At 43.4% G+C, this 24,184-nt stretch overlaps 1 pseudogene; it reads left to right on the forward strand.

Annotated features, from left to right (window-relative positions):
* Nucleotides 1–1,455: 1,455 nt before the first annotated feature.
* Nucleotides 1,456–24,184, forward strand: part of LOC119377637 (histone acetyltransferase KAT6B-like) — a 115,888-nt pseudogene continuing 93,159 nt past the window's right edge.

Below are 24,184 nucleotides of genomic sequence, written 5' to 3' on the forward strand. Positions count from 1 at the left end.
TTTGTACTGCTTGTTACTTCAATATAGTAACAGTGTGCTTACCTGATAAAGTTTGTTTTACATTTAAAACGTGGTAAATGTGTGTACTGATATTATAATAAAGTTACTTTTTTAATGAGCAACAGTGAATTAGGAAGGTTGCTGCATATTAGCAATGAAGCACGAACATTCCTTACAATTTTTCAAGTAAGATTTAGCAAAAAGCATGCTTGGCAGACAAGGTATGTGACAGCTGTGTGTAAAGTACTAGAAGTATGCTTTGAGTGGGTATTTCTCTTCAGGTGTATTATGTATTTGTCTGGATGAAAAATTCCTTGTGGCTGCTTCAATTTAAGAAATTACGCTTTCACATATGCAGTAAAGGCATAAGGTATTAATGAGTTGCATAAGGTATTTAATGAAATCCGTCTATTCAGACAGCATGTTCATCATGAAGCATGACAGAAATACGTGTACGGTTTTTTCATTCATGCAGCGCATAAACAATCTTTGTAAAAAGCCCTGGGAAATTTTTCTGATGCATTGTTTTTCTTGCCCTTCAATTAAATGTTTGCTGGTAAATTTGATAATTGCACTTATTAAAAGCTTATTTGTGCATGTTAAACAATAGGGGTTACTACCTTCGTTACCTCTGATGAAGCTTAATGCTCTACTGTGGCATTTCCTTATCACATTTTGTAGCTTGCTTGCTGCGAGTAATGAGGCTGCTTATGATCAGCGGTTTTCATTGTTGCTAAAATACTCCTGTCACGTGTGTAAATCTAGCATGATTTTTAGTGTGTGCGCTTCAGCGCACACAGTGTCACTTTAGCGATGCACTGCCACATGTTAAAGAATAGTGTCCTTTGGAATTGATGGTAATGGCGCAGTGAGCACAGCATATACTGTTTTGTAGTATGGTTTATTATTTTTTTGTTACATAACAATGTTCCTAGTCATAAAAATGGTGGTATTAAAAATACGAACTCTGCTTTCAACGTTATTTATTCTTGATGAACTGCTACCGTGGCTACACAGTTTGCTGTGTAGCGACGGTAGCAGCGGTGTGAGTTCGCCGAACACATTTGCTCTAGAATGCATTTTGCTTGAGTGTCACTAAATATTCTTGTCAGAATATGACAAGTGTGAAGAATGTCAGTGTGCAGAGGTATCTGAAGTTATCGGACTCATTGTAGTTTATTTATTGATTTATTTATAGATATATTTTTCAGTATTCGACATTACTTTTAGCATAGAATAGCGTGAAAGAAAAGAATAAGCCCTAAGGTTGGATGTGCATAATTCATTCTGTGTTCCAGTGTTCTTGCATTGTGTGTTTGTGTTGTTGAACACTATATTTACTTAATTTACACCAGCTAGTTCAGCATCAAGCTATGCTTCATAATTTTGTGCTGCCTTTCTCTGTTGCATATGTACGGGTTTTTAATGCACTTGTTTTGGGCACCATTGCAGTGTTGAGCCCCTTGTGGGGGGCATGGAGTTTGGCTAGGGCTGTGGTGGCAGTGGGACGTGTCTCGCCGGGCCTGGCGCTTTTGGGCCATGTTGTGCACGCCGGCTGAGTGGCGGCCATGAGGGAGCAGCAGGACGAGGCCGGCCTGTCCCTGGGCCAGGCCCGGCGGCTCATTGAGGCCATCCGCAAAATCAAGAGCCAGAAGCAGCGGCCCTCACTGAGCGCATCAGCCATGCCTTGGGCCTTGGGACAGATGCGGTGGAGCGTCAGCTGGAGCAGGCAATTGCCAAGGGCTTTGTCCTCAAGGTGTGTAACTTCTCTTATTTGGAAGGTCTGTTAACGAACACTGCATGCAAAAAGAAGCAGAAGTACTACTGTGGACTTGTCACTACTGCACTCTGCAGTACTGACTTGTGCACTGTATACCTAATCCTTGCTTTGACCACTGTGCCACTCTTTTAAATTGTCGCTCACATACACTTAAAGGGGTACACATGAAAATTTGCAGTTGTCTTTTCTTGTGGCAAATGAAAGGCCCAGCCCTCAAGAGCCTAGGAAATGTACCGATAAGCGTGCGTGCACCATGGAAAAGTAATTACAGTGTTTTTTTAAGAACTAATTTCGGTTCCTACTGTACCCTGACGTCGCAACACGGTGTGAGCTTCTCGTCATGTGCTTGTGCAAGAAATTGTGAAGTTTCCACGGCTGCTCCGTGGCTCCGTTTGCGATGCACAAGCCACAATCTTCTATGCGTTGTTACCTGACGTCATCACTTCTGGCCATACTGGTGCGTGAAGTCACCAGAATATATACTGCAGCCTGACGTCACGCTAGTGTCAATGTCTATAGGTGCACCATCTGAAAATTTACTTTAATGTCAAGATAAAATGTAGGCATTTACTGAGCTTCACACTTACTTAGAGCCTTCTCGGTATACAGGAGATTTGTATGGCGGAGTAAACTCTGCTTCTAAAGTTGGTGTCAGCACCTCTTTAAGCCACCAGGGACGATCCTCAAGCTGCCTTCGCCAAAAGCTGCATAGGGTCGTCAATGCCCCTTGGGCTTGACAAGGAAAGTTAGTGTATTAATGGAGCCATAAACAACTCTGTCAAATTTTGTTGTCATCTGTGGTGTGTGGCATTCACAAGCAGAGAGTAAGGTTGACTTCTCTCTAAGCATCTCTTTTCAAACGGATGCTGTGCTCTCATGATGGTTGGCTGACCCCTGCAGCTTTTATTTATTGCATGAAGCAGCACCAACCAATGGGGAGAGCTGCCATTGGTTGATAGTAGGCATAAAGCAACCAAGACGTTTGGTCCAGTGCACTTCTTCCTACTTCTATTGTGTGTATTAATGCAGTTAACTCATCAGGCAAAACTAGCAGGAAAACCTGCACCGTGTATTGCTATGACAATCGCACACTTCCGAGAAAAACTCGCATCTGCTCATTCTTGACCTTGCCTACTCACATAAGAACAATATGTAATGATGTACAAGAAGTATCACCCCTTTTTGTCAGAATAGAGGATATTGAGGGGGAATAGGAAAGGTAAACATTGCACTCATAATTTCTTGAGGTCTTAAGAAGCCTCTCTGTAATATATTTCTTGGGAGGCACTTCACTCTCATAGGCATGCGCAGGGTTCCCTTCAGGGGTGCGAAGGCGGCCAAAGGTTCATCGCAGCCCCCCCCCCCCTATTGAGGCAATGTATGGGGCAGGCTTTGCCCCCCCCCCCCCCCCTCTTAGGTGACTAGGGGGGGGGGGCACCCCCCTGCGCATGTCTATGTTCACTCTTATGGTAGTTCATCTCCCTCAAGGAGATGCACTTAGGGTCAATGAAAAAGTTAACAAGGTGCTTATGGGCGCTCATGTGATAGGTATTATTCTGTTCATTGTCAGTTTTTTTTTTTCCTCTTCTCACATGCTTTCATTCTTTTCCCTCTGCCTCTTTATCTTCTGTTTGTATTCCCGCAAGACGTTAGTGTACTGAAACAGACCCAAGGTAAAAGTAGTGGCATTTCGGTGTTCAAAATAGAAAAGTTGTAGCTTTCTTTTTTAGCATAACGATTGTTCAAACTTTTCATATCTCTAATGTATTTTCAAGGTCTAGCTGCTTTTTGTTTTTTCCTGCAGTGTGCCAGAACGTTCTATAAGAAACAAAAAATGCATAATTTTAGAAATATATTTTTCAGAAACAACGTCTGAGGTTACAGGGTGTAGTGTGAATACAGAAATGTCTTCTATTATTGAACATGACAAATAGCCCTGTGTTGAATGACAGCACTCGCAATGTTTTCCAGTGGTAGAAGTGACCACATGAAATGAAAGGGCTATGTTAATGTTTCTGAGCTGTGGTAACCATGTAATAGCAATTTGGCTTTTCGCTACCTTGGTTTTTTTACTTGTATGTATGTGTGAGTGCAGTTCTTTATTTTAAATGCTGTGAAGTAACAAACGACTGCTTTTTCAAACTTCACTATACAAGAACTTATTTTAAAAATTCGTAATGCTTGTCTGGTGTAAAGTACAAGATAAATGTAATAGGTCGTAAATGCAGTAAATTTACATGCAAGCTGGTGCTGAAAAATTTTTTCGCTTCTGATTGGAAAGCTTGTGGGCTTAATACATGATAGCAATTGCCAGAAACTAAATTTAGGCAAAGTGGGCACATGAGTAATTACTGCAAGGAGTTAACCCAGTTAAAATGATCACGTATTCAGTTTTAAATATCTTTTACTTTGGAACCTGTTCTTGTGAATATCTAGAATGGAACTTGTCTGGCCTATGTAATCAGTTCCATCCTGGATATTCCCAAGTGCATGTGGTGTGTGGCACTATGGAAATTCGCAGAAAAAGCCCAGTTATGCCACTGACACACAGGTGACAGTTCTTATCTCGTTTTATTTTTGTGTTTAGGGATTATGTTTACATATTTAGAATCTGTTTGTAGGGGCCATAGTATAGTTAAGTGCACATAAGTTTAGCGCGCATAATATCTCTCACTGTAAAATGCTGAGTAACTTTAGGCTAGTGCGCATTGTATGTACTGGGTTCAATTCGCTTCCAGCGCACTTTTCATTTCTTAAAGGGACACTAAAGAGAAAAACGATTTTTCGCGTATCAGTAAATCACAATTACACAATACCAAAAACACCACTCTTAACGCGAGACGACACTTGGTAAGTGAGAAAACGCACAAAAGGAAAATGTGAGTGGCAACGCCACCTTGAAATTCCCCCACCAAATGCCGTGACGCCATAGATTTGACGACCTCTGCTTGGTCATACGTAGTTCCTAATCGGTAAAAATTAACCCTTTCAGCCCTGGATTTTTTATTTTGGTCCGGGAATTTTTTTGTGCGTGTTTTCCTAATAGTTATGACCTCGGAAGACCACAAACGAAAATTGATCCAGTGGGCAAGTATTAATGGATTTACAGACATGACATCAAATTAGGTCATCAGGGCTCAGCGGTTGCGAAATGAGAAAAATGGCATATTTTTCCTGCTATTCACTAGAGTGCACAAAATGTGAACCACGTCTCATTTTTCAATGTGATACTCATTGAAACAGCTTCGGTACGTCGATCCGAAAATTGCGCTTAGCCGCCTCAGCTGACCTGCCTCGGCGTCACCCATGACTTCGGTCAAGCTTCTTCTTCTTTGCGGCTCCCAGCTCCGCAAGCGTGTCACCATTTTGGTGTCAATCGCAGTGGGGATGATTGAAGAAGTATTCCCCCAAGAATCGTCAGTTTTGGTTTCATTTCCGAGGTGCTAGGGCAATTGTTGTGTGATGGTGTCAATTGACACCGCCAGGGCCGAAAGGGTTAAGTACAGTGAAATCTCGGTATAACGAACTTCAGGGGACCGCGGAAAAATGTTCGTTATTCTGAAAGGTCGTTATAGTGAAAGCCCAAAAATTTACCATAACAATAGAATTTCAGTAACGCAAACGTCCTACCTTTGCAACGGTACGTCCTTGAACTCGTTTCTCACAACAATGCACACGTGAACGTCAGACAAGGCACGTTTATTTGAAATAGTCCGTGATCGTTTTTTGACGGGTGCAGCACAAACTCTGCGTCACGAACGATTCTAGACCGTCCGCATTTTTATATTCCGCTTCGGTCGCTGTTCCGCTTTTTTCTATGAATATGCGGAGTTTCCTCAAGTAGTCCAACGCATCTGTGGCCGACACGGACTCGTCGCGATCTTCGGGTGCTACCGTGACATCGTCGTCCATGTCATCGCTGCAATCCTTTAAGGCCCAACTGCATGCACGCGAGTTTTGAGTGACGGCCGACAGGATTTGCTGTCGCGGAGGGCCATTTATCGCCGTCGCTTGTCGCAGGGGTGCAATCACGAAACGATGCTATTTCCGATTCCACACGGCTGGCTGATCGCGCTGATAACGCGGACGGACCGTCGTTCTGACCACTGGCCAAGCGCGAAAAGCACGAAAGGCATTGGCTGAAATAGAATCGTTCCGCGATAGCATCCCAGGTTTCTGGAAAGCCAGAAAACATCGCTTGTCGCCCGGAAGTGAGCATGACGATATCCAACAACATGGCAGCATCTCTGACCCTTGCTTCGGTTAACTTCGGTTGCAATTTGCTCGTGATGCTTCCAATCGGCGCGTACTTCAAGGAATGCAAGTTATAGACTACCTTATTTACAGCCCCATCTCACGTGGAGAGCGAGGCAGCGGCCGTATTTTGTCGTTATTTATGATCGACGGTTCGTTTTGATGTTTCGGTGGTAGCTTGCTTGGCTTGCTGCATTGGTGGTAGCTTGCTGCAATGTCAACATCGTCTTCGTGTGAGGTAGCCCTTCTCCGTGCGAAGCAACGATGTGAGGCTGCGGCTTTTCTTAAACGTTCTATGACAGCTAGAGGAAACGTTGTCGAGATGCGCCTCGTGGACTAACCCCAACATAACGCAGTTTGCAAAGTGCGACGTAGCGTAGGCAGCGTACGCTTCCGGGCGCCCCATGGGATCACAGCAGATACTACTGCCGCGGTTAAACATAAGATTGCGAAAAAAGGAAGTCCCGAAACGCTTTTATGGCGTCTTTATCTCAAACAAGACAATAATAAATTTGGCATGTTGTCATTCATCTACTCTGTAATTCTTTTTCGTAATTTGCCTGCGTGCGCGCAATAGTTTTCAATCGAGCAGCGCGACGGAGCCCGTTTGTCGCAGTCGCCTTCGCTCGAAAGTCGCGTGCTATGCATGCGGTTGGGCCTTTAGATGCGTTGCCGCCTCCGCAACGAAGGGGAAAAAAAAAAAAGTTCTCCGCCCGCGTCTTTCTCCTCCCGTGCCATCTCAGGCTTTTGCGGGAGGGCGTCCGCTCTTCGCGCTGCGTCGTCTCTGTTACCTTACAGCTCCGACTGCCATGACCGATACACTGAAATCCAAGAATCCTCGCATTTCGGGATATAAGTTCGTAGTACTGAGGTGTTGTTAAGATTACACGGGAATTAAATAACGATCGTTATTCTGAAATGTTCGTTATTCTGAAGTTCGTAGTAGTGAAATATTTTTACATTGAAACTATAAGCAGTCGGCACGGGATTTCTTAAAAGTTCGTTAATTTGAAATGTTCGTTAATGTGGTGTTCGTTGTAACGAGATTTGACTGTACATTGTCCTCTGAGGGGGCCATAGACTTAAAGGGACACTAAAGGCAAATATTAAGTCGACGTTGATTGTTGAAATAGCGGTCCAAAAACCTCGTAGTGCTACTTTAATGCTAAGGAAGTGATTATTTTGAAATAAAATCACGTTTTACTGGTCCGCATCGCGTTAGTGCAGTTCAAGTCACCCGCCTGAAATCAAACTTCCATACATCACTGCTGCCGTGCCCAACGTTGCCCACCTTTACTGCGCGGCTGCCGACACTAGTAGCAGCAGAGCGAAAGTAGCGGGACCCACAGCAGCAACAACGGCATCGAAGCTCTGACATTCTGTCGAGCGACTTTCACGAGCACGCAAAACGCACGTGGCAGTACGCGATCCCGAAACTACCACTGAGACGCGACCGCGTGAGCGAAGCAGGGCGCCGGGAGAAGCGCAGTTCGGCGAAACCGGAACTTTTGAACCACGCGCGCCGTTCCCCATGGCAACGCCACAGAGGTTCTTTTTTCCATGAATCAAACGGAAATGAACAAAGAGCATTTCATTACCTCTTTTGATGCTCGGAAGATTCTTTTTTTATTGCTACTAGTTTGATTACTAGTGATTTATTGTAGGCAGACTCTCATACGTCATCGGGATCACTTCGAAAATGTCCCACTCGTGGCGCTCATCATGTGATACATTTAGCTTAATTTCTCGGTAAGTAGGGCGCTGCTGTCGATAATATTGCCGTTTTAGAAGTCGTTATACATTAAGCTTTCACTCTGACATAAATTGTTATTTGCCTTTAGTGTCCCTTTAACTTACCAAGTTTCAGGAAGTTTCGTTGAGCCAATATCGCCAAAATATGAAAAATACACTTTCAAATCTGTGAGGACACGCACGGAGATTTCGGTGTGAAATTTAAAAACGAAACTTTGATTTTTTCCTCCCTCAACCCTTTCGGGTCTAATTTTTTAATGAAATGCAGCCCAAAAATGGGTAATTTTTTTATTGCTGAAAGAAATTCTTCAGACGATTCTATTTAAGAAAAAATTGTTTAAAATTTTTTTGTATGACCGTAAACTGACAAAAAAAAATCATTTTTGTTACATATGCAAGGTTTAAGGGGAGACGCGGGTCTTTTTTTTATTTCTTTTATTAGCTGGGTGAACTGAACGAAATTTAACAAATTATCCATTTTTCTGCAGATTCCAGATCTCTAATTAGATTTTTGGTAGCAGCATTAGTACAAAAGATGTGCAATCTCTAAAAGCATATTCCTTACGGGAATTTTCGGCAACTTTGCTTTGTCAAACACAGAAACAAGTATGTGGCAAGGCTGCCAGAGAGCTGGTTTAGCCGGTGATGCTAATCTGATTGTCTTCAACAAACTTTGAATGCAAAATATAGACGTAAATGTGAGTGAAATTTTTTTGCTGCATACTATTTCTGATAATCGAGAATTATAATTGTTGAACAACATTATAAGAAAATAAATAGCATCACCGGCTAGACCAGCTTCCTGGCAATCTTGCCGCATACTTTGTTTCTGTGTTTGACAAAGTAAAGTTGCCAAAAATCCCCGTAAGAAATATGCTTAAATATGTGTTAGAAATTGCATATCTTTTGTTCTAATGCAGCTATTAAAAATCTACTTAGAGATTTTGAATCTGCAGAAAAAGCTGAATAAGTGTATTAAATTTCATGCCATTCACCCAACCTTTAAAAAACCATTTTTTAAGACCCACGTCTCCCCTTAATAGTAGTAACATCAAGCAAAATCCTGAAAAAAACACAATTTTTATAAATAAAATTATGCGTTGTATTAAACATAGCTCACAGACATACAAAAATAAGCAGAGTACCTTTCTAAATACGCAAGGTTTAATAGTAGTAACATCAAGCAAAATCCTGAAAAAAAAAAACATGATTTTTTATAAATAAAAATTATGCATTGTATTAAATATAGCTCACAGACATACAAAAATAAGCAGAGTACCTTTCCAGTAAAAAATGTTGGCGCTCCCCAAAATGGGAAACGCAACCATGGCTGCGGCCTTTCTCTAATTTAGCGTCGCACGGAAACAGATGTAATTGGCGCCCGGGAGCAATAAACGAGAGTCACAAGTGGTCACCCTTTGAGAGATTAAAAACCAGTCATCAGCTTTGTGGGCGCAAGAAGCGATAACCACCCGAAGGACAAAGCTAAAACCAGCTGCACCGCGGGCGTGTGTTCTGATGCACAAGTGAAAGCTGCTGCGCCGCTTCGGAAAGCAAAAAAGAAAAAAAAAAACAGTGGAGAGACATCGGCGCATGAGAAAAATTCCACGTATTCCCGAAGCGTGGCAGCACGTGCCAAGCAAGAGAAATGATCAAAAAAGGCGCGCGTTTTAAACTTGCAGGCTATGCCATACATGTACGACGAAAACTCTTTGGTGTCTGTTAGGTAATGCCGTACATGTACGGCGAAAACCCTCAAAGGGTTAATAAACATATGTTGGTGAAATTAACGACATTAGAGGTCTCAAAGTACAATTTATCAATCTAACTGATTCATTGTTTAACTTTAGTGTCCCTTTAAGTCTTGGCTTAAATTCCATGAGGCAACCTGTATGTTCCGAGCACCTGTTCAGAAGGTTTTTTTTTTATTTGTCGATTTTTATTGCTAGCATTATAGCATTAGTAAATGGCATTCACTGATCTTGTGTGAGTGTCCATCATTGATGGAAGAGCTAGAGCTAGAGCTAGTGCTCATCTTGTCACTAATACTTCATCGCAATGCACTAAGGGGATGTTGCGGTAAAGTCAGCAGCCACATTATTACATGTAAGCAGTCTGGTTGATGTCTACTCTCATGGCTGTTGGTCTTGTCTCCTTGTTTACAGTAGAGCAGCATTTCCTGTTTGCACAGTAGTAAGAATATGTACTAAAGAGTTGGAGAAAAGTTGGAGACTTACTGTTGTACTGCTCCAAGTGGTGTAAAACTCCATTATGTATGCTCCAAACATGCTCAAAAACAAATTTTTTCACCTCCGAACCTGCTCCAAAAATTGCTCCAAATCCTAAACTGGCTGGACCACCACTGGGATGGCACAAAAATCTCTGGTTTCCATTGCTTTCTCAGCTGTACAAAAGTTGTCTTCTCCGTGCAGGCTGACTCAGCCGAACACAGATAGTCATGAGCAAAATTCATGTTTGAAAAAACACAAAACTCTGTTTCATGAATGCTTTGAGAGTGTCGTGTATGAAGTACCTCTAAGCTGTGGGAAGTGATACGTTGGCCAAACCGAGCTATGTGTTAATGAAAGATTCAGGGAACACAATAATAATGTTACAGGAGGCCAATGTGGCTTTCTTGTGCTGCATTGTCGCAAATGCACCTGTCAGCCACTCTTTGGCAAAGTGGAAGTAATCTGCAAGCACAGAAACAAGAACGTGAGGGAGATAATGGAAGTGTAAATCAATCATAGGTTAGGGGATCAGTGTGTTAGCTCTGCGTCGGCCCTGTTATCTAATCAAGAACTGCATTTTCTACGATTATGGTTTAAAAGCTGTTGAAAGAGCATTAATCTTATGACAAATGGTGAGTTGTTGGTCGCGTATACAGTTAAACCTGAACTGACAAATTCCCGAAAAAATATGTTAACAGGTTTTTGTTGTATCCAGTTTCAGCACGAAAGTTAAGAAAAGAAGCGCACAAATTAAACACAAGGGGAATTGAAGGCAGAGCTCACCCGAAACGTTTATTTAACGACAAAAAACTGCAGTATTTTGCTCTATTGCTTGTTTGTGAGGGATGGCTATACTGAAAGCTCGTAGGGACATCAGTACAACGCTGCTCCGTCATCGTCTAGCCGTGGCCTCGGAGATTGACTCCGGCAACGTGATGGCGCGTTGCCGGAGCCAATATCGGAGGCCACGGTCTCACAACCCCGGCGCGGCGCAAAACGGGCAAAGCGCGTGACGACAGTGACGAGTCGACCTCCGAAGATTTGTCGTCGTCGCCGTGGTCGCGGACAGTTTCCACCGGCGCCTAATTTGACATCTCCTCGGTAGTGACGACACAGTTGTCGGCATTAAGAAAATAATAACAAAAGCTGCACGTCGTCAGAGGCTGCTCTATGCGCGCGCAGTGAAACCACGCACGCGTGCACGGTGTCAAAAACGAAGAGCGAACTCCATATGCGGCACAAGCTCGAGACATAATGATACGTAGCAAGGATTTTTTTTTAGTGGCGTCACCTGTTGTCACATTCACGAAGAGCAGATCAGAGTTCAGTTCAACAACCGAAGAGCGGCTTTTTGTCTTTTTTTCTTTTCTTTTTTTGAAGAAAGCCTGTGCGGGTTAGCGTTGCGGCACCGGAGAGCGCCTGGACGACGTTTGAAGGGAGGGGAGGGGGTCGCCTGCGCACGTGCCCACAGTGGCAAGAAAGCCGGCTTGAGGAGCGCAAGCTTGCCTGCCTCACGCACACCCGCACGCACAAAGGAACTCTCGCCTTGCCTCGCAATCGCTGGGGCTTCGAGCGCGCCATGCGCGCTGCCGCCGCTTCATGCGCTCGTCGGCGGGGTAACCGCAAAAGATGCATGTAGCTCCTGCTCGTGCCAATATATAAAATTAGGGACAAAATCCCTAGGTTGTCGGCGGTGAATATTTGTTATATCAAGGGTGTCTCTCGCTGCCACTTTGTTACATGGAGATTGCAAATACATGTGCTTCTATGGAGTAACGGCGGGGAATAGAAAAACTTCGTAATATCGAGGAATTCGTTGTATGGAGGTTTGTTATAGGCAGGTGTAACTGTATATGCAAGAAAAAGAGTGCTTCTAATAAAATTGTATGTTCAGCACGGTGGTGTGTTCTTCTTGTACTCGTCGTGATTTTACGTTGGTGGGGTGTAGCGTTTTCACAAAAGTAACGGGTGTGTCTTGTACGAAAGTGCGATGTATAAACTGGAAAATATGCAAGTTTTGACTTTTTGTGTGGGTAGTAGGTACTTGTCATGTGTAATCGCATCTTAGAAGTTGACCTGATTATGTATAAGTTTTATTTCTTGGAATACTCAAACCAAAACAAAGTTCTGTTTTTAATCATTCTGAGCTTCACTTTAGTTTGTCAGCATAGGCAAGAGACAGGACCATTGCTGGCTTCTGATAAGTTTTGTTGCTGTTGTGGCATCTCATCATCGAAATGTCGATGGTGGCTTTGAACTAAATCCACACCACTTGGCAATTTGTATATATGCAAAAGCTTTGCCTTCGCATTCTTCACTGCAGCAATTGTGAACCCAAAGATGGTAAATGCTATTTCTTGTACACCAAGGCCCTTTTGTTTGTCAAGTTTCTTGCATTGTGTTCGGCCATAGTACATGTACTGGGCACAGCTACGTGGGGGGCATTGCGATGGGGGGCCCAGCGCGACGAGGCGAAAGTACGGCCAGAGGCATGTTTGCCTTCGTGGAGGCATGTTTTTTGCCTCTTTCGGCCAATACACAGTGTCAGCGAAGTATTTGTGATGTTTCAAGCTGTTGTCCGTGTTTTGACATGCTACAGTGTATGTACATGAGTGTGTGAACTTGAGTTTCTGGACTATACTGTGTGTCACAAGTGGTCACCCAACGTCGTCGACGAGGAATGACAAGCTTGTAGGTTGTTGAGCATTCAGTACGCAAGCAGTCTGGAGTACGAAACAAAACAAAATGAGCAATGCACAAATAATACAAACAATTAAAAAAGAAAAACAATTATCACACGTTATTTAAGATTGATCAGTGCTACGGCACAATACAGGTAGAGATAAGTTAGCAATGAATTCAGAAATTCGGACAGCGCGCGAATCATCACTTAGCTCGCTAATCTGCGGCTAACTAAAACGAAAGTTAAAAAAAAAAACAAAAATTGGCATGCAGATGACCATGATCACAATTGAGGGGGTGATAACCCGCTAAGGTGATGTCATACGGCTTATCCAGCTGCAGTTTTTCTCATGGGAAACGTCATTTTCTCTGGTTGCACCGGTGCATCATGCTGTTTATATCTGGTTCGGGGTGCACTGTCCCGGCCTTCAGCGACGCCTCATCACTGCCGTTACTGGCTGTACAAGCACAAAGGACAAAGCGTCCGCGGCCAGCGTTCGAAGAGTAACCCCCCCCCCCCCCCAAATACTTCCCGGCTTGAAAGATATAATCGCTTCATGATCAAGACGTCAGTCTTCACTGCAGCGGCATTTTAACAATACTGACTGAATAGGTGTGCGGGGCCAGCTGACAAACTCTTTCAAGGAGGTCACTTTTATAAGCGAACTATGAGGCATTATGTCCTTCTGTGTACATATGTAAATAGTCCAGCCCTATCCTCCCTCTCTCTCCCTAACCTCTACTCTTCCATCATCTTCTTATGGCTGCCGTTTAGGTGTCAGCTGCTCGAGCTAGAGAGTTACATCAGCCATCATTACTTCCCTATTTCTTCCCTTCCCCCCTTTTTGTAAAATTTCGTCTAATAAACAACCACTTACTACTACCTTAGCGGTCACAGGGTTCAGGCTGGGAGTTGCGGAGCCTGTTAATCAGCCCTTTTTCAGCGGTCACCTGGGTGTACATAAATGTTAAAGCCACTTCAATCTTTCGTTATTACAAAAATACAAGACGAAATGATGCTGCAAAAACAACCAAAACCACTGTAAGCACTCAGTGAAATGGGATAACATTTCATTTACCGTGTTTTCAATTGACGTCCAAGTCAACTGTTCTTTTTTCGCGTGAGTGCCTGCATTTCCTTAAAATAATTACCTGTCCTCCACCATTGACGACGCCGGCGTAAGCGAGTAGCTGCTGCTAAACACACGGGCATTCTCACAAATCATCGTAATGTTAAACCAGCTGTCAAAATGCTGAAAATGTATTGTTTAAATTTATTTCTGGTCGCTGCTGCCTTAATCTATGCACCAGCAGAGGATGGGAGAACTAAATAATTCAGGCAGTTATGGTCGCAATCGCACGCCCTCAGTGCAGAGCACAGTGTAAGGAAGATACACCGTGCAGAGGCATCCTGCTGTACCCCCTTGAGTTCGTGGGCTTGATTCCTTTTGTGATGCAAGCGAAATGCAGCAGTGACCCTAAGGTTCCTGCTCACAATAAAGAATTAAAAGTACAAGATGCCACATGAAAAGGGTCCAAACTACATCGGCGCCTCCTCAGGAAATGTTTCTTTGCTTCCCCACGTGCAACATCGTATGCAGTGATGGAAGTGCAGCTCCAATTGCTCCAAAAGAGAAATGCTGCTACATGTTGTTCCAAACTAATTTTTGTTGGTAACTGCTCTGAACCTACTCGGAAATGGTGCTAGGAAATTGAAAACAATGAACTTTAACTGTGTGACCATCTTGCGAGCCTAAGCAAAGCCAAGAACAACCTGTATATTATCATCCCGGTATGCAGCTTGTATACTAGCTGTATATATGTACCTGACAAGCAGAGTATTCTAATGAAATCTGTGTGAGATTAGTTTGATATTGCTACATGCGTATTGCCAGTCTCTGGGACTGCTGGGACATACTGTTTACTAACTCCTATGACTAATCTGATGTGTGACATTACATTTATCACTTCGTCAGCTTCAACCTCATTTACCGTAAAATCCCGAGCAAGCGCTCCCCCTATGGTGAAGGATAATCCGACAAGGTTTGGAGGGGGGCCCTTGCTCAGTCAAAATTCAAGATGGTGACGGAAGAGCTGCTGAGAATAAAGAATGCACACCTATGCTTCTAATGAAACGCTTTATTAAATACGCATACATTCACTGTTTTTATTCGCCCTTGTTGAGCAAATAAAAACAATGAATGAAACAGTGAAAATGGTGGGAGGGCAGAAGGTGGTGCATATTTGAAATTTCCCAAAGAAGGGAAAGGAGCGCTTGCTCGGTATTTTACGGTATGCCACAATTGGCATTTTAAGTGTATAGCTCATTCAGCTTTTTTTTTTTTTTAGCTTTCAGTGCGAGCTATTTTTTTAATATGAAAGAAACAGATTGCTCTATTTTCGTACAGATTTTAAACTGCCGCTTTGGCGACAGTTATGTGATTGTGGTTACCTTTATAATTTGATGTTCAGCTTTATCGCTTTGGCCACAAGTAGTGCTATTTTAATATAGCTTATTTTAGTGTTCAGTGATAATCCATCTGCTTAATTATTTGTTTCTTGAAACCAGCAGTGAATATATGTCCACTATGTTTAACAATATTAATATTTATGATGCTTAAATGATGCCTTAAACTCCAGGAGTCGCTTGGAATATTTTGCCCACCTGCTCCAAGAACACCAATCGCTGCTCTAAACTAGCATTTCTTTCTGCTCCGAGAACACTTGTGGCTGCTTCAGAGCAGCATTTTTTCTGCTCCAGAATTTGCTCCAAAAAACAAAATGTCGCTTCCATCACTGCAGATGGAGTGTGCCAGGATCTAGTACCGGTTATGAAAACAAAAGAAAATTTTTAGTGATCACAATAGGTTTAGGCGCGCACTAATGTCCCTAGAGGTGGCTTAAGTGTGAGTATCGATCAATTGGAGCAGAAATATTCATTTACCTTTAGAATTAGTGCAGAATCCTGGCCATGGATTGACCACTTGAATGGGCCATTAGAAAAACGAGGTTTAAAAGACTGAGACCAGTATCAAGGATGTAACTTCAGTGCCAATGGTGTCGTTCTGATACTTAGACTGCTGCACCAAATTGTTCTGAAAATGGGAAAGTTACCAAAATTGCACAGCGCTACACCAGAACAGTCTTGGCACTTGCAAAAGTCTTCAAAATCCAGAGATGTCATGGCCTCTTATTTCATTGGCACCCGAGGTGCAAGCCCTTGTACTGTTAATTTTGGAGGTTGTAAGAATCGGGCCTTCTGTGATTTGGTGGTACGACGGAGGTCTTCTAGTTTTTGTGAAAATTCCAGTTCACACAAAAATGTTTTTTTTGTATTGCAGTTTGTTTTATTATGCTCCAGAGTGGTTTAAAATGCAAATGTTTACTGCAAGGTGCTCTAAAATGAAATTTCACTGCTTTAAAAATTGGGCTGTTCCACCCTGCTGTTTATTGTTATGATACTTCGTTGTGCATTTTTAGCTTTTCTGTGTGTGGCATTTTTTGTACATATTTGTAAAGTTCCTGGTTCAGTACTTTCTGAAGTATACTTGCCATTTAACATCCACATGTAGATTATCATTATCATGTTTCAGCCAGTGCTGCTGGGCTGAAAAAGCCAACTTATGGTCTTATAATGGTTTATTATTATTTATTTATATAATAATTTATAACCCATTAATTTGGTGTATGACACCGCAGAAGGAAATTGAAAAGGACATGCACGGAATTAGAAGATGGTCATCTGTTTTTCGTCATTATCGTAGCCTGTGCTTGACTTTGGCATGTTAAGCACCAAAGGGCTATGGTGTTCTGTCATGATTTGTTGTGAATCACATTTTTTTGGGGGAAATATGAACCCTTCCTAAAACTCTTGTAGAATGTTCTTTGGGCAGTGCTTTAGAACCTCTGGCGTAGAATCTGAAATTTTTACGGGTCCTGGTGAGGTGTCCTTAAAATTCATTCGCATGTTTTTCTAAAGTATGTATGCGTTGGTAATGGCTTCCCGCTTGAGGTGAGCACGTCCTTGTGAGCGTGGTGTTGTCAAGGGAATAACGACCTTTATGGGTGTTGTTGCTCGACAGGTAATGAACAAGGGCCAATGTACATACAAGGATGCCGAAACATTGAAACTCACCACCAAGAAGAAATGCGCTACCACCTCATCTGTTTCGTCAGTGGCTGGCAATGCCCCTGGACGAGCCCGTGCTGCAGCGGTAGCAGCTGCTGCTGCAATTGGTGCGGGCATCCACCGCCGTACGGACCTTATGCACTCTGCAGTCGAGGCTGTGCGTGCCCTTGGGGAGAAAGGTGGCTCAACTTTCCGCCCATTGTCAAGTTTGTGCGACAGGCACTGCGGTTGGACCCTGGAGTGCGGTTGCGGCTTGCTGTGAAGCGTGCTGTCACAGCAGGCCGGTTGGTGCGCGTGGGTCGTCTTTATCGACTTCCAGGCAGTGAGAGTGACGAGTCTGAAAGTGACTCTGATGACGAACTAGATGCCAGTGACCGTCTTGGCGTGGGCAAGAATGGGGACATCGCTGGCAGGACAGGTCATAAGGTAGGTTGGCTAAATTCTTGCATCTCTCTAGAACAGAGAATGATTTGCGTATAGCATTGGCATTGAGTCCTTGTCAATTATATGGACTTTTGGACACATTGAGATTATAGAGGGGCCAGTAGTAACAACATATGCATTCTAACAGTGCTTATGCAGCTAGCTGAACCTTAATTGTGGTTGCCTACATATCTGTATATGAGATGCGATAAACTTGCCAAAACCAGAAAGATGTTGCTAATGTCCCTTGGGCTGACGCTTTGTAGGACTTCTTGCTAGTCTAGTTATCTGCTACTCTGAGTAGTTGCGACGCACAAAAAAAGCAACAAACAGAAAGACAGTGCTCAAATGAGCATCAAGGACAGAACGCCCTGTCCTGCCTGTTTCTTCTTTTGTTGTGTGTCCTGTTTACTCAGTACCAAACCTGTGAATCAACTGCAAAAGTAAAAATTCTTGTTATCATATCTGGCTGATGTTGGGGGCCACAACCTGAATCATGCATACTGCCGTCACCCGGACAAGTCGCCATTTACACCAAGTTTCCTTTGCTTTGCGTCTGTATTTATGCAACTGTAATAGAAGAGTTCAATGGTCTTGTTTGTATAAACTGACAAACGATTGTTACATGGAACTGGCTAATATGCAGAAATGTTGTTGCAAGCATTTGTACATCTTCCAGTCCTCCTGAACGTTTTGTAATGTTGGCAAATTTATGCTTACTTTGCTATTTTACAAAGTTGAGACAACTTAACCCTTTCGGCTCTGGCATCGTCTATTTACGACACCGCACAAAAGTTCCCCTAGCATCTCAGGAACGAAACCAAACTGCTAATTCTTGGGTAGTAATTCTTCAATGATCCCCACTGCGATCAACCCACAAGTGTGGCATTCTTGTGGGGCTGGGAGCCACAACGAAGAGAAGCTTGGCCGAAGTCGTGGATGATGCCGAGGCGGGTAAGCTGAGGTGGGTAAGCGCCGTTTTCTGGACGAAATCCCGAAGTTGTTTCAAGGACTTCCACACTGCCAAATACGACGCTGGTTCGGATTTTGCGTACTCTAGTGAATAGCAGGAATAAAGAAGCCGTTCTACTGATTTCCCGACCACTGAGCCCTAATGACCTAATTTGAAGCCATGTATGTAAATTCGTACATAATTACCACTCACTCAATTTTTTGCTTGTGGTCTTCTGAGGTCCTAACTATTAGGAAAACACGTACAAAAACATTGTGTGACAAAATAAAAATTCCAAGGCTGAAAGGGTTAAAATAAAAGTATGTTTGCAAGAACTTGTTAGAAATTTTGCAAGATTATATCCCCTTCAGGTGCAAATTATGAAGGACTGTCTAAAAATGTGTCAAACTTTCACATCATTCTAAGGCACTCTAGTCGCTTACAGCTTTAGAAGTATACGGCATTTCCTCCTCAATGGCGAATGCACACAAGCCTACCCGAATGGGCGTGCACTCCAGACTGACGCCATGAGCCAGATGGCCGTTAACCCTGCCTTTGAAGTACATTGCTGAGTGCATGAGCAGGACTATTTCTTCAGTCGCGAAGATGATGGGCTGCCATGCTGATCTGGGCGGGCTTCTCCAGACTTAATTTGTATCCGACTAATAGATGTCATATTTCGAGAAAGAAAAGGTGGTAATGTTGTTTTGTGGAAGTTCCAGTAATTGTAATTATAGCATTAATTAAATATCTGTTATTCTGAAGTCAGTGATGATCCATTTTCAGTAAAGAGAACAAAACTTTAGTCTCGAAATGCGTGTGGAAATCTTTTTTTTTTTTTTTTTTGCTTGTACATATTCATTTTGAGCAAAAGATTATACTTTCCATGTCACTCCTGGAATGCGACATGTCAAACGGCCCATCGAACATTGTTGCACCTTCACCAAAGTGATCGGCTGCATTGATACGCAGGACGTTGTAGTTGAATGAAGATACATTGGCTATAGGCTTCCCAAGCAACGCTTAGCGGCGCTGCTGCTCTTGACAGGCAGCGCCATCTCTGGCAGAAAAAGAGAAACTGGGGCGTGATCAGCGAGCGTTTTCCCTTCTCTCCACCGCGTTGCCGCTCGCTTCCGTGCACGTGCAGAGCTCTCGCGGTGCACTTGCGGCGTCTCACAATGTACCGCGTGCAGTGCGGCTTCAAAAGGATCTTCAAGCTTGACTGGCGCTTCCGAAAAGCGAACTTGATAAAATGAGAAAGGCTATCACGTTAACGGTGAAGAGCAGACGATCGACGACAACCACGGCCGACTCAAAGCGAAATGCATTTCCCAAGTCGCGATTACAACGTGTAGGACGTATATCTCGAGGTAAGTCTCATTCTGTCATGTTAAAGATGAATAATGGTCCAAATGCACTCCGAAATGAAGCCGTACACGCTATCGATGTTCTGCGGCGTGGACTACGAATCATATGATTGTTGTTTTGATATGGCATGCTTACAGTGGCAGCCGTGTACTTTCGTGAACAAACGTTTGCGGTGTGCGAAAAAAAGATTATACGGCCATGGCACTGCTTCCTGAGAAGGTTTGAGTCAAGTCCTCCGTGCCGCTGGAGAATCACCCGCCGATTAAGACGCGAGGCAGCTAGCTGAGCTTCAACCACTGTGAAGCAAGATGAACTGCTCGCCTCGTTTTTTCGGCTCTCGCGTCATGCTTGCAGTCTCTTTTTATGATATCGACTTGACAGGCGTATAAAACCTGTTGCGTGAACGCGGCTAGAAAATCGCACAAAGTCAGAAGGTGGTTACTTCAAGGTTGCAATTGCAAAGCATGTATTAAGTGCCAGTTATATTTAGCGGCTTAATATATATCACCCCAATAAAGTGACAAAAAAAAAGCAAACCTGCAGAACGATGTCAAAGCTTGCTGAAAATGCACAGACGTCCGTTCCGGCGTGATAAAGCAGCCTTCCCGACGCGTGAAATGCAGGCGCCGAACTTCTGACAATGTGCGGAGTTCAGTTGAATTCAACCAACCGCGCAACGCTAACGGTATAACGCGAATGTGAACGTTCAACAACGACGGGTAGGTCTCACGAGCACGGGGAATCAAAACACAAAGTTGCTTCACCTACAACCGTAACTGTACTTTAACAATGCGAGAAGACAGCGAGTAATCATTACTGTAGTCGCTGCGTGCATGCGCCCCGTTACTTACCGATTCAGGTAGTCGGAACGAACGAAAGCGATGAACTCAGACAGCCAAAATAAGGCGAGACAGCGCTGTCAGCTATCCACGCTTGCCGCCTTTATTTCTCGTGCGACACACCCGGAGCCGATACAGTTTAACACGTGAATCGTGTGCCTTGTCTGCACTGTTGTGGCTGGCCACTAAACTGCAATACTTCTGACCACGCTTGCGCTTCCGCGGGTCGCTTCTGCCATAGTGGAAGTGCGCAGCTTCGCACAGCAAGCCTCTCTGTTCAACGTACCCAGCTGACGACCTCCCAGTTACCCGCACCGAGAGAAGAACACGTGCGCTACCGCTACCCTGAAAGGGGCTGAATCGGCCGCGCCACGTTCCAGAGCTTTCCGACAGAGCCGCAGCGCGGCGCTGTCGTCGCGCCGCAAACTTGAGCTTGGGTTCCCTATGTAGGAGGCTCAATTCATCTAATGCACAGTGTACTATTTTGCTCTTGGCCACTAGTCGCCGAACTGGCAAAAACAAGTTGTGTCCACATATGTGGGCATGGTGCCTGAAGGGGATATAAACAAAAGCATGTAAAAAATAAATTGTGATGATACTTGTATTGCCTTCTCGTGGCACCGCAAGGCACCATTTGGCACAAGCATATGTTTTTTTGCTTGCTTGTTTGTTTTTTTATACTGAACCTAGATACACTGCTGTAGTAGGATAGCATAAAAATGACAATTGTACACGCTATCACAACCGTTAAATGGCTGGTAGAAATTCATATACTGGATATTTGCAAACATTGCCATCTGCTTCTTTATATTTTCAATGCTTGCACAATGTCCATGTCCCTGGAAAAGCTCCATTTCAGTTGCCCAACGCCTAACAAGGGTCCTTAACTTTAACTACTATCATTAATACAGTCAACTTGCATTAATGCTGCTCTGACGGGACCAACGAAATTGGTCAATTATTAAGTGGGTCGAATTAAACAAGCTGCAGAAAAAAAACTTCAAAATGCACAACCGATTCATTTATTTGCACTTTTTATACGTTCAACATAGAAAGCAAATGTAGAAATGACATTATAGTTCTTAGACAAATAGAAATCAAATGTGTATCCAATATTTTAGTTTAAAAACTTAGCATGCTGCTGATTCTGGCAGTGAGAAAGATGAAAACAGCTAATCCTGCCATTCACAGAATGGCAATTTACTGAGTGACCATCGTCCTCATTCCAGACAGTATTGCTCTGCATGAAGGACCACATGTCTCCTTCTGTATGCTCAATAACATATTTGTGATTCTGCATTTGTCAAACAATGTGACACCAATTGCAGTTGGGATTGTGGCCCAAGCTTGGACTAGCCTCTTCACTAGTTCATGCCAAGACACACGCAAATATTTGGAACAGCAAGACCACTTCACGTAACTTTTTGCCACCAGCTTAGCATGTAAAACAACTTAGTACTTTACTAATGCAGCTTTGAAATCTGACTAAAATTGGAGCATAGTAGTCATGCTATGCTTGTTCTTTTGAATGTCTATAATGTTGGACAAATTAATTTAGAAAAAGAAAAGTGTGCATTATATGTTTAAAAAATCTTTCTGGGGCAGGCATAAAATAGGCACTTTCAATGGGAGATGTCTGTTCAATTCATTCGCTATATCCCAAGTGCCGCCAAAAAAAAGACACTGCTCTTACCCCGTATTCTAGAACGTCCCTTCACTCAACGCTCCACCTTGACTTGAGAAAGTCGATGGGAGCGCCGTTTCTAGGCGGAACAAATCACTGCATATCAGCAATTATCTGCAGCGATTCTTGAGAAGCGCGGAGTCATTTTCGGTCGAACAGCGGCGCTGCGCTCGACTTGTTCAAGTGAAGGACGAAGTTCGAGTCGAGGAGCGTTTGTGAATACGGGGGTTAGAATCGCTGACTTAAGTCACCATTGGGGTCGGGCACCTGTATGATGACCAACAATGTTCAAATTAATCTGCGAAGCCTCATTTCAAGGCTGAAATGTTGTAAGTTGTCAGGCATGCATTCCTTAGGGGATGGCAATTTTGGTTGCACTCTTTTTTTTTTCTTTTTTTTGCACTTGTCACCTTTGCAAACAGACTGAAGTTTGCAGCAAAGGTTCTGAATGATTGTGTGCCATGCCATTGTAGCTTGTTCAGGTAAATAGAGCTCATACTACACTTTTTCTAGTGTATGGTGTAGAATGATCGTAGCATTTACTTGTACAGTCAGTGCACTCACCAGAGTTTTGTATTAAAAATTAGCCCCCGCCCCCTCCCATTTCTGTCTCCATGCAGTCCCGCACAGCTCTGTTGTTGTTCCCTGTTCACTTACTCAGGCTCATGGTAGCACAACTCGCTGAGAGCCTTCTCTCAGTGAGTTGTATTGTCGGTCTTCTGTGGTTACACTGTTAGAAGCAGGTGAACAATATATTTGCCCTATATTTTAAGGGCTCTTCATAAGGTTTGGGCATTGCAAACAAGCAAGCACGGGGCAAAAATATGAGGTGGCAGTTGTCATTGCATTGTATGAAATGGGTTTGAACAGCAAACCTTCAATTTTAAACAATCTGTTCCTCTCAAAGAAGCTGTGCTTCGAGCCAAGGTCACATGCACAAATGCTCTACGCAACATGACCCTGAACAGTGTGTGTGACTTGGGTTAACCGTTCAGTGCATAACACGCAGTGCTGCCACTGTAAGTATGCTGCAGAGTAAAATAGAGCAACGAGGGTGGCGGGGCATCTTACATGATCATGTCTCAGTGCTGCTGGAATACATAAGAGAATGCGGGCAAGAAATTAGGCCATAATTCCAATAATGTCAATTTTATGTCAGCAGTCGTGGAGTATGCATTGGCTCATGGGAATCGTGCTGAAGGGTATTTCAGGTATGCATGCATTACTGGAGGAAGCAGCACATTAAGCTGCTGCTTATAAATGTGATGCATCTTTCCTTCTAGAAAGCCAAAAAACCTGAAAGCTATGTTTAAAAATAGTGTAGGTTTACACTTGCTGCATAGCCGAGTTATGTAATGCATTTCTTTTTGGTAATCCTCCTGTGGGAACACTCGGGACTCTTACCGACCAGAGACACCAGAGCCAACCATGAAACCAACCATGAGCACAACTACACCAACAATTAAGGATCAGCCATAGCTAACGGAAAAAAAAACGTACCGATGCATACCACAGTGCGGTTGGAGTGGCTTGTTTGGTTTCTCTTCTAGCTGTGCTCACACTTCCCATCTCAGAAAACAATGGTTATGTTTAACATGTTTTTTTAGCATTGCATAAACATGAAACCAAACATGAGGTTGGTGTTCTGTTTCAGTGGAATTTCCATTTACAGAGATACCATTGCAGTCTGTAATGTCTTTTCACTTTTTGCTCTTGATGCACAACTTGATTATCACATGGTGAAGAGCAAAAACATGTTTAAATGCTGCCTCAGCATTGGTCTGACAGGTTCTGCAGCATTGTGGCCAACATTAACATAAGCTGCACTTGGCTGGCACTCGTGGCACAAGAAACAAGCTGGTACAGATAGCTTCACGGGCAGGAGCATTGGCCGCTAAAAAAATTAAAGTTAACCAATTCATGCATAGGGGAGCATTATCTCCGTTGCCTGCATTTCATGTTTTCAAACTTTCGGTAATCTCTGAACATCATGGGGTAGAATTAACCAACATGTCATGGTTTGCATTTGGACAGAATGACCTTTCCTTCCATAGCAATGTCTTTGTTTTCTGTATTTCCCACTTGTTCGA

The sequence above is a fragment of the Rhipicephalus sanguineus genome, unplaced genomic scaffold (genome assembly GCF_013339695.2).
Source record: "Rhipicephalus sanguineus isolate Rsan-2018 unplaced genomic scaffold, BIME_Rsan_1.4 Seq525, whole genome shotgun sequence".
NCBI classification, from domain to species: Eukaryota; Metazoa; Arthropoda; class Arachnida; order Ixodida; family Ixodidae; genus Rhipicephalus; species Rhipicephalus sanguineus.